We start from the raw sequence: 8,773 nt of genomic DNA, 5'->3' as shown, positions 1-8,773 counted from the left end.
AATTGGGTTGAATTATTTCAGGATATTCCTCACAATATTAAAACACATTATTCAGGAATGAGCTATGGTTTTGAGTTAAATATAATCTTTATCTGTTGGTCTGGTTTATATATGAGGTAGGTGGTTTACAGAGGATCAGATGAGTGCATCACTGTGTATATTGCATAGAGCTTACACTGAAATGTGCATGTGCTTTTAGCTCTTTATTGACATCATATATGTGAATCCCCAGTCATGTGTTTGATAAAATTCCCATTCAGTTTGGTTTTTATAGGTGGATGTATTGCTTCTAAGTATCATTTATCGAAGCTAGAAAAAGGTCCATTCTGAAGAGGATTACAAATGGGCCAAATGGAGGAAGTATAATACATCCTCAAAGTTGATAATGAGTTGTGGTGATTCCCTACAGTAAGTTTCATTATGAATCATCTACTTCGTTTATGTGGTCAGTCATTCATTCTGCCTTGATAATAGCTTCTCACGTCAACAGTGTTGGGAAGGTTACTTTGGAAATGTAATAGGTTACAGATTACAAGTTACCCTGTTTAAAATGTAATAGTAGTGTAACTTTTTCAATTACTTTATTAAAGTAATGTAACTAATTACTTTTGAGTACTTTTTGATTACTTTTCTAAATTTGTGAAAATTAAAGAATAATAAATAAAAGCATGTACATCAACTTAAATACAGTTATCTAATAAGCATGTGACGTATTCTGTGTAATAAACTCCTGAAACATTGGTGTTTTTTTGAAACTGCTGTCTCTGTATATGATGATAGTTTTCTCAAAATAAGTAAAATGCACATGAAGTGACACAGAGCAGTTCTAGAAATTATGTTTATGTGCTCGTGTACTCCTATATTGAGGCGGCAGAGGTTGAAAACAGTGCGAGCTTCAGTAGGCCTATGTGTAGTAAATGAAACCATGTCTTTGCCATTAATTTACAGGAGGGGCGGACTGGGAAAAAAATTCAGACTGGACAATTCAAACTCATACAAACAAATTCATGGACAAAACTATTTTTTGTATGGACCTGACATAAAAAAGGTTTAAATCTTTAATTTGGGGACATGCAAAATAATTAAAAGTTCTCTCCTGAACTGCATCTTCACTTCCATTTTTCTCTTCAGTCTCTTTATTTTGCCCTGTTATCCATCTCTCTCATGACTTTAATACTCAAGATTGAACAAAACTATACTTTACAATACAATACTCTACAATACTACAATATCTTTATAGAAAAATCCTAATACTGTACACGAGTCATGTTTTTCCCTTACAAAAAATTACCATGCTTTTATTAGCCTATATAAAAGTAAAATAACCTTTTTTTTTCAAATGGATTTGTATTTATTTTTAAATAAATACATTTGTAAAATAATTTTACATTTTTGGTTATCACAGTTAAACAATAGTAACCATTTTCTCTGGATTTATAGTTACATATTAAAATGTTATTTTTCGTAAGGGTTGTGTTGTTGTCTGTCGTAGCTCCCCCTAAACCTATAAAAAAAATCTGAAATTTTTTCAGCTAAATTCCTACTGTAACATTACAACAGATAATAATGATGTCCTTTATATAGTATTTTGAGTGATGACTGATGAGCAACATGCTGCTGCTTGATTAATTAAAAAAAAAAAACAAAGACAAAAAAATTATCTTTACAGATGAAACTGACCTGAAACCCTGAACAGGAGTTCTGCTTCTCCACTCTATTCTCTCTCTCTCTCTCTCTCTCTCTCTCTCTCTCTCTCTCTCTCTCTCTCTCTCTCTCTCTCTCTCTCTCTCTCTCTCTCTCTCTCTCTCTCTCTCTCTCTCTCTCTCGCATTGATTACTCGGAGTCTGAAACCGTTTGGCGGAGGCGCGGAGAGCGCGCGAGTCATGACTGACTTATTAGAGATTTAATTATCAAATGGCGGATTCGCAAATGATCGCTTTAGTACATTCGGCAGGCAATTATACAATAATGATATTAAATAGTGGGGCAAAATCGGCTGCCAGGCCACCGGGAATTGTCCCGGTTCTCCCGGTGTCCAGTCCGCGCCTGATTTCCACAGACACGCAGAATGTGCAAGTCATATATCGCATTTTTGGGGCTTTATATTAACAGACACTAGTCGATGTCAAGTTTTGATTCAAGTGTACTGACCTACTTTTGATTTAGTCATCCAAAATGTGGCATATTCTGTCCGCGTTAGGCATTTCGTTTTTATGACTGGATTCTACGAACCAGACTGTATTTCCGCATCCCGGAAATTATTAGGGCGGTAGCTATGTCTCAGAATAGTCAGTGCAATTTGGGAAAGAAATCAGTTAAATCTGTATGTGGATGTGTGTAAATATTCAAATGTAATCCCCTTTGTAATCGTTAAAAATTTCATAAGTAACTGTAATTTAACTAATTACAGTTACAATAATTTTGTAATTAAATTACGTAACGCCGTTACATGTAACTAGTTACTCCCCAACACTGCACGTCAACATTAAATGATGGCTGCCATTTATTATATTTTCTTCCATTCTTTTATATTCAAAGCAATTTATAAAAGAAGAAAAACACAACTAAACACGCTAGTACACTGTTGTCGAAATTTAGCAGGAAAATGGTCTATTGTCAAAAGCGTGGCAATGTATGAAGCTCTGCTCACACAGAAGTCACTTTCTAACCAAGCAGCTTTCTGTTGTTCATCACAAATTCACGTGACCAACATGAAACGTTGGGAAATCTGTGGAAATCCTTAGCCTTCTTGTAAAATTGCTGATTGTGTGAATTCCTGTTGTGGTACCATTTATACCATAACCATTGATCAGTAAATTTTCATGGGCAAAATCAAGTAATTTCTATGGGAATCAATTCGATTTGAATCCAACACAGATTTCTCAACAGGAAGTTGCTTGGTTTGAAAGGTAAGACAATGGACAATTTTTTCTTGCCCATGAAATTTCACTACTGTGAGCGTAACTTGAATAGATTTCACCCACAAATATTTTTCAAAGGAGTACCATGACGTATGCGCGCAAACGGTTAAAGTGACACTGAGATGGTTCTTATGTTTTATACTGTAAAGCTGCTTACTTTAAAGCAGTCTATCGTATAAAGTGCTAAAAAATAAACATGACTTAACTGGAGTGCTGAATTCCAAACATGTCCACATCACTATGATCGAATGCTTTCTTAACTGCTCTTTTCTCACTGCTGTCATTCTTTTTAGTTCTGTGTTCATTTTTCCAGTATCGGGATGTTTGCTAACAGTAGACCATTGCAAAGATATTTCCAACATCTTTTTACCCCTAAAAGGAGAATGAAAAAGAAATAACTTTTTGATTTGAGTATCGGAGCATTAAATGTCACCACAGCTTAATACAGATTAATACTATTAATGTCAAGATTTATAACCTTTATGACATTCATTATGAAAGTTTAGCATTGAAAATCTGATCAGATTTGTTTATTTATTTATTTGTTTTTTGCTGGTTGAAAAAATAGCAATTATAGTAAAAATTTCTCAGTGCGAAGTCAGATGACGTGGTTTTAAGCATGGTGGACCCCATGGCGCTCATTAACATGCCCTCTGCTGAGAATCTTTAATGGACAGCTCCTGCAGCCCTTGCACTGAACACGCACTGTTTCCTGGACTGCTCTCCAAATCAGTTGTGCACCCAGGCTGACCCTCTCACACACTTTGCTTCAATTAGCCACCAAGTGAATCATGCTGCCGTTGCCATGACAACCTGACGTAAAGGATTTGGATTCTGTCGACACTACTGGAGGCTACACCAACATCACTGCTGAGAATTGGCATGTTATCATGTAGGGATGCGTTCAAATGAAGCATTCCCCAAAAGCGGGACATTTATCTTGCAAAACTAGAAAACGAATGTATTCATGTAGATGAGCTGAACATGCTAATTAACTTGACCCTGACATCATCATACTTATCAGCTGATCCAATTTCTTCAAATCTGATTGTAGTTACTAACCTGATTATGAAGAAAAGGTAAAAAAATATGCAAACTCATTGCCACAGTGGTAGAATGTTGTAGGTTGTTGCCTAATGCTGTTCTGTGGTTGCTCGGGTGCTCTAAATGGAGTGTTTCCTGTACAGCAATCTAACTTGCTGCTTAACCATCACATATCTCATCAATACAAGGCATTGTTGTAGAAACCAACTATGCACAACTGTTTTCCGAATATCACATATCCATCGTTGATTCAACAATTGTTCGTTAATTTATATACATCACATGCAGGCAGTAGGGTATTAACTTTTGCTATCTGATGACTACGTCATTATTTTTTGTTCCTTGTCAATTTGCAGTGTTATATTTTTTATTCATCGCAGGTTCCTTCTCATGCCATACTCCGGATACGTCATACTTATGCATTTATACACACACACACTCTACAAAAAAGGTGTTTATTAAGGGCATGCTAAAATTGAAATTTATATATATTTAAATGTAATTTAAGATATTGATTCTGCTGCATCATTGTTTGCGAATGTTTGTTTGAGCTATTGCTTCGGGTAAATACAGAATCGTCCACGTGAGCCGAAAGTTGCTGCTGACTTTATTTCAGTTTAGTAACGTATTTCCAGCTGAACAGTATATTGAGGAGAGGGCGTTGTTTTATTTTTGCGCTTCTCCACTCTGTCTTTCACTACCCATGTATTGGTCTCTGTAGGAAACTAATGGGAGTTACCAGATCAAGGTGTTTTTAGACATTGATACCTGATTGGCTGACGTCATAGTGATGGTAGGTTTAGGGGTGGGGTTAGGTAAGGGGGATCATTTTGATTGCATTATTTAGAAACACCCAGCAGTTTGAAAAAACCCACAAAGTCATAAATGCCCACTTTTGCTCTGCAGAGACCTAAGTCTCCTCACTCCTAATGGTTAAAGGGGTGTGTTTAAGGATATTCTGCCCAAGCCGTCAAACTGATGTCACCAGAGAAGGAATCCCATTCCAGAGCAGAAGCAAATGTTCAGATTTTAATTAAAGATTACCAAGATGAACTATTTTTTTGTTAAACTTGCATGGATTAACTGTTCACATCAAGACTTGCAATGTGCGCTAATAAAGTAAATAAAGCCCATTTTGATTTCATGTGGACTTTAACTATGTTGGTAATGACAGAAATAGTCTAGCAGGTTAGCTAATGAGGCTTTTGGGAAATGATAAAGACATTGCTAAATGCTAAGGAGGACCTCCTTTTTTCTTTATCTTTTTTTTTTTTTGGCTTGTTGATGCGTGGTAGTTAGCATGTAGCTCAGGTACTTTGGACAGTTACTACTACTGGTGCGTTTGAAATAATGTGCTGTCTGAATAGGAACTACATTTGAATTTGAACTTACTTCATGATTGTTAAAAACGTACTACATCTGCCATGTTGTCATTGCATGTGACCTACCAGCATCAGCTGTGTCACTTTACTATCAATCATCCTAAATGCCATAAAACTTCCTTTCCTTCAGAATCCCGGCGGAAGTAGAAGCTCAATTCGTTTTTGCCTACTGTTTTTCGAATACTATAAATTCAGACATTCTACTCTTTTGGTTTTTTGTTTGAAGGTGAGTGCTGTAATGAAATCAAAACATTTCAGTTGTACATAATCAGTTATTTCGAAATGATAATGTGCTTTATTGAAAGTTAAATGTGTCTAATGCAAGTTTAAATGTCATATTGCGTGGCATTTATGGCCATACTGATAGCAACAACAGTTTACCTCAGATCTTGATAATAAATAAAAGCAAAGATGTACGTTAGAACTGTAAACTCACTGTGAACCAATGAGTGTATTCCATAACAAAGATGGTATCAATCACTCAGTATGTACATTTAATAATTGCATACTACATAGAAGTGGATGATTTTTAGCATAATGCTATGCAGTTGTGCTTACAGCATTTCTAGGTTGCTGCTAAATAGTTCTGAGTGGAATTTAGCATGTTGTTCAGCAGTTCCTAGGGTGTTCTGGTTGCTTAAGGCTAAGACTAATATAAATGTTTTCAATTATGTAATGAAAGTCTACTGTAAAAATTGGACCAGACAGATAGCCTTATTATAACCTTGGTTTCATAATAGCACTCGCCTGACCTTTGCCTCAAACATCACACTCTACTGTGTTGTTTCATAATATAAAAGGTGTTTGAGCAACCAGTGCCTCATGTTTAGTTAAAAGTAATCCATAGCACATTTTAGCCCAAAAATACCCATCAGCAGCATGATATTCCTCCATCACCTCTGTTAATTAGGGCCTTATGGAGTGACGTCAATGAATGTCTTTGCTATACTCAGAAAAAAGAGGAGGAAATGGATGTATGATCCAGGTGGGGAAACAGCGTTCAAGAAGCTTTATTTTTGAGCAGTCAGCCCCCTGCCCTCCCTCACTTTCATATCTCTGCTATCACACCTCCGCCTGCAGAGCCTTATGGGACGCAAGTTTGACGTCAGCGAATGTCAGCTCAGCCCATAGTCTGCCTCTGCTGCTAAATGGCTGCAGTAATTGATTCGGAAGAGCAGAGCGAGCCTCCAGCTAATTGGTCTGTGGCCGCAGCTGCTCTGTTTCAGGTCTCTCCTCACATCTTCTCCCAGTTCACGTCAAACAAACAGAGCAACACACTTTTATAGGCTGTGCAAATATGAGGGGGAGGTGGGCCGTGCATCATCTGACAGATGATTGAAAAGTACTAAAGTGCTCTGCTCTGGAAGTTTCTGCAATATGTGTTATCAGCATTTCACTTTGGAGAAGTGCATGAATATGGTCTTTTTGTTGATCTTAAATTCATACCAACAAGTTGTTGCCTAATTGAACATGGTTTTCTTTGTGTAAAAGCAAAGCACAGTTTTGGGTCTGACGTTCATCCTTTAAGCTGTTTCATAAAAGAAAAATCCTTTGTGATTTTAAAGGTATAGTTCTCCAAGAAATTTAAATTCTGTAATTAATTACAAAATTAATGACACAAAACAAGATATTTTTTTATGAAATTTGAGAACTTTGTGTATAGACAGCACTGCAACTGACATATTTAAGGCCCAGAAATGCAATAAAGACATCGTTAAAATAGTCCATGTGATATCAGTGGTTCAACCTTAATTTTATGAAGCTATATATGAGTAAGAAAACAAAAATAACAACTTGATTCAACAATTTCTTCTCTTCCGTGACAGTATTCAAAGCATGTTCATGTCAGTACCACAACACATTTATGGAATTACCTTCCTAGCTAACCAAAAAATAAGCTCAAAACATTCTGAGAACCAAATACTAACGTTCCCAGAACATCCTTGTAACCAGAAACTCTAAACTGGGCTATAGATTTACTTATTATTATTATTATTAATAACAGTGCATTTCATGTGCAACTAAATGTTCAGGATGTGGTCTACATCAAGAAAGTATTATCAGCAAAAGTTATTCAGAATAAGGACAGTACAGAAATGGGGGGGGGGTCCACACTGTACCAACAAAAGTTTAATTCAGTTCATAACCTAATCATATTGTGACAAGACAAGCAACCCGTTACCTACATCTGTCTTCCTTTTCCTGTGACCCTGAGCTACCATTCTTCCTTTGCTTTGTTGTCCCTCACCGTACTTGCTTATTAGTGTGCTAGCTATTTTTGAAAAATGACTCACCAACATCATCCTCATTGTGCAGAGACAATGTACAATACGCATCTGTAACATTGACCCTGACAGCCATGTGCTCTTTGAATGTTATCACCATCAACGTTCAGTCTAAATTGTAACCTGTCACCAGCCCACATCTTCAGGCATGAGTCATTCTAAGTTGGCGGTCTATGGAAGTCGAGCGAACGAGCAGTGATGTCTGTGGTTGCATGAGGTGTGAGGCTAAATGTATTTCCACTCAATGAACATTCATCCAATTAACTGCTGACATCATATCCACCAGGATAGGTTCATCTGCTCGCAGTTAATATGTTTATGTCAGTTTGGCAAATGTACTGTAATTTTAACAATTGTATGTCTTTTGAATTTCCAGAGTCATCGGTTTATATGTGGTAATTGTACATAGACTAAATGAAATCTTAGCTGTGAAAATTGAACTATAAAATTGAAGAAAATTGCATGTCAAGATTCGCCCATGTATTTTTCAAGCAATATATAACGAAACAAGAAAGGGGATTAATTCAAGGACAAATGTTCTTTTCCAGGTAATGACTATACTTTTAAAGCAACATCTAATCAGACATGATGAAGTAATTTATGCAAATGGATTATTCAAGACACTGGTGTGTCCTCATATACCCAGAGTGAAATAAAAATAGATATATTAAGATTGTTATTCGTGACTCTCCCTTGCCTCAATGTTCCTCGACTCCACATAGAAGCACCGTGACAATAATACAGCGCCTTTGCTAAAATTTACCAGGCCTTGGACAATTAGTTTGCTCTCTTAAAAGAATAGTTCACCCAGAAATGATTAATTAGCTTAACTTGTGGATTATTGTGCTTCTTTCAGTGTTTTTATAAATTCTCTCATTCTGACGGCAACCATTCACTGCAGAGGCTCAGTTGGTGAGTTAGTGATGTAATGCTACATTTCTCCAAATGTGGTCCAATGAAGAAACAAGATTTTCAGCAAATTTTCATTTTTGTGAACTATTCCTTTAAATGACGTCCAAGATGTTTGAGGCAAAGTGATAATTTCTTCAAGCTAAATATGTTCTTAACAGATTTGTAAAAACCAAAAGTTGTCAGAAATATCCCTGCACTCCTGCAGCATAAAGTATTAAGGTTTTTCCAT

Source organism: Carassius carassius, chromosome 28 (assembly GCF_963082965.1).
Source record: "Carassius carassius chromosome 28, fCarCar2.1, whole genome shotgun sequence".
Classification (NCBI taxonomy): Eukaryota; Metazoa; Chordata; class Actinopteri; order Cypriniformes; family Cyprinidae; genus Carassius; species Carassius carassius.
Note: the sequence above shows the minus strand (reverse complement) of the source record.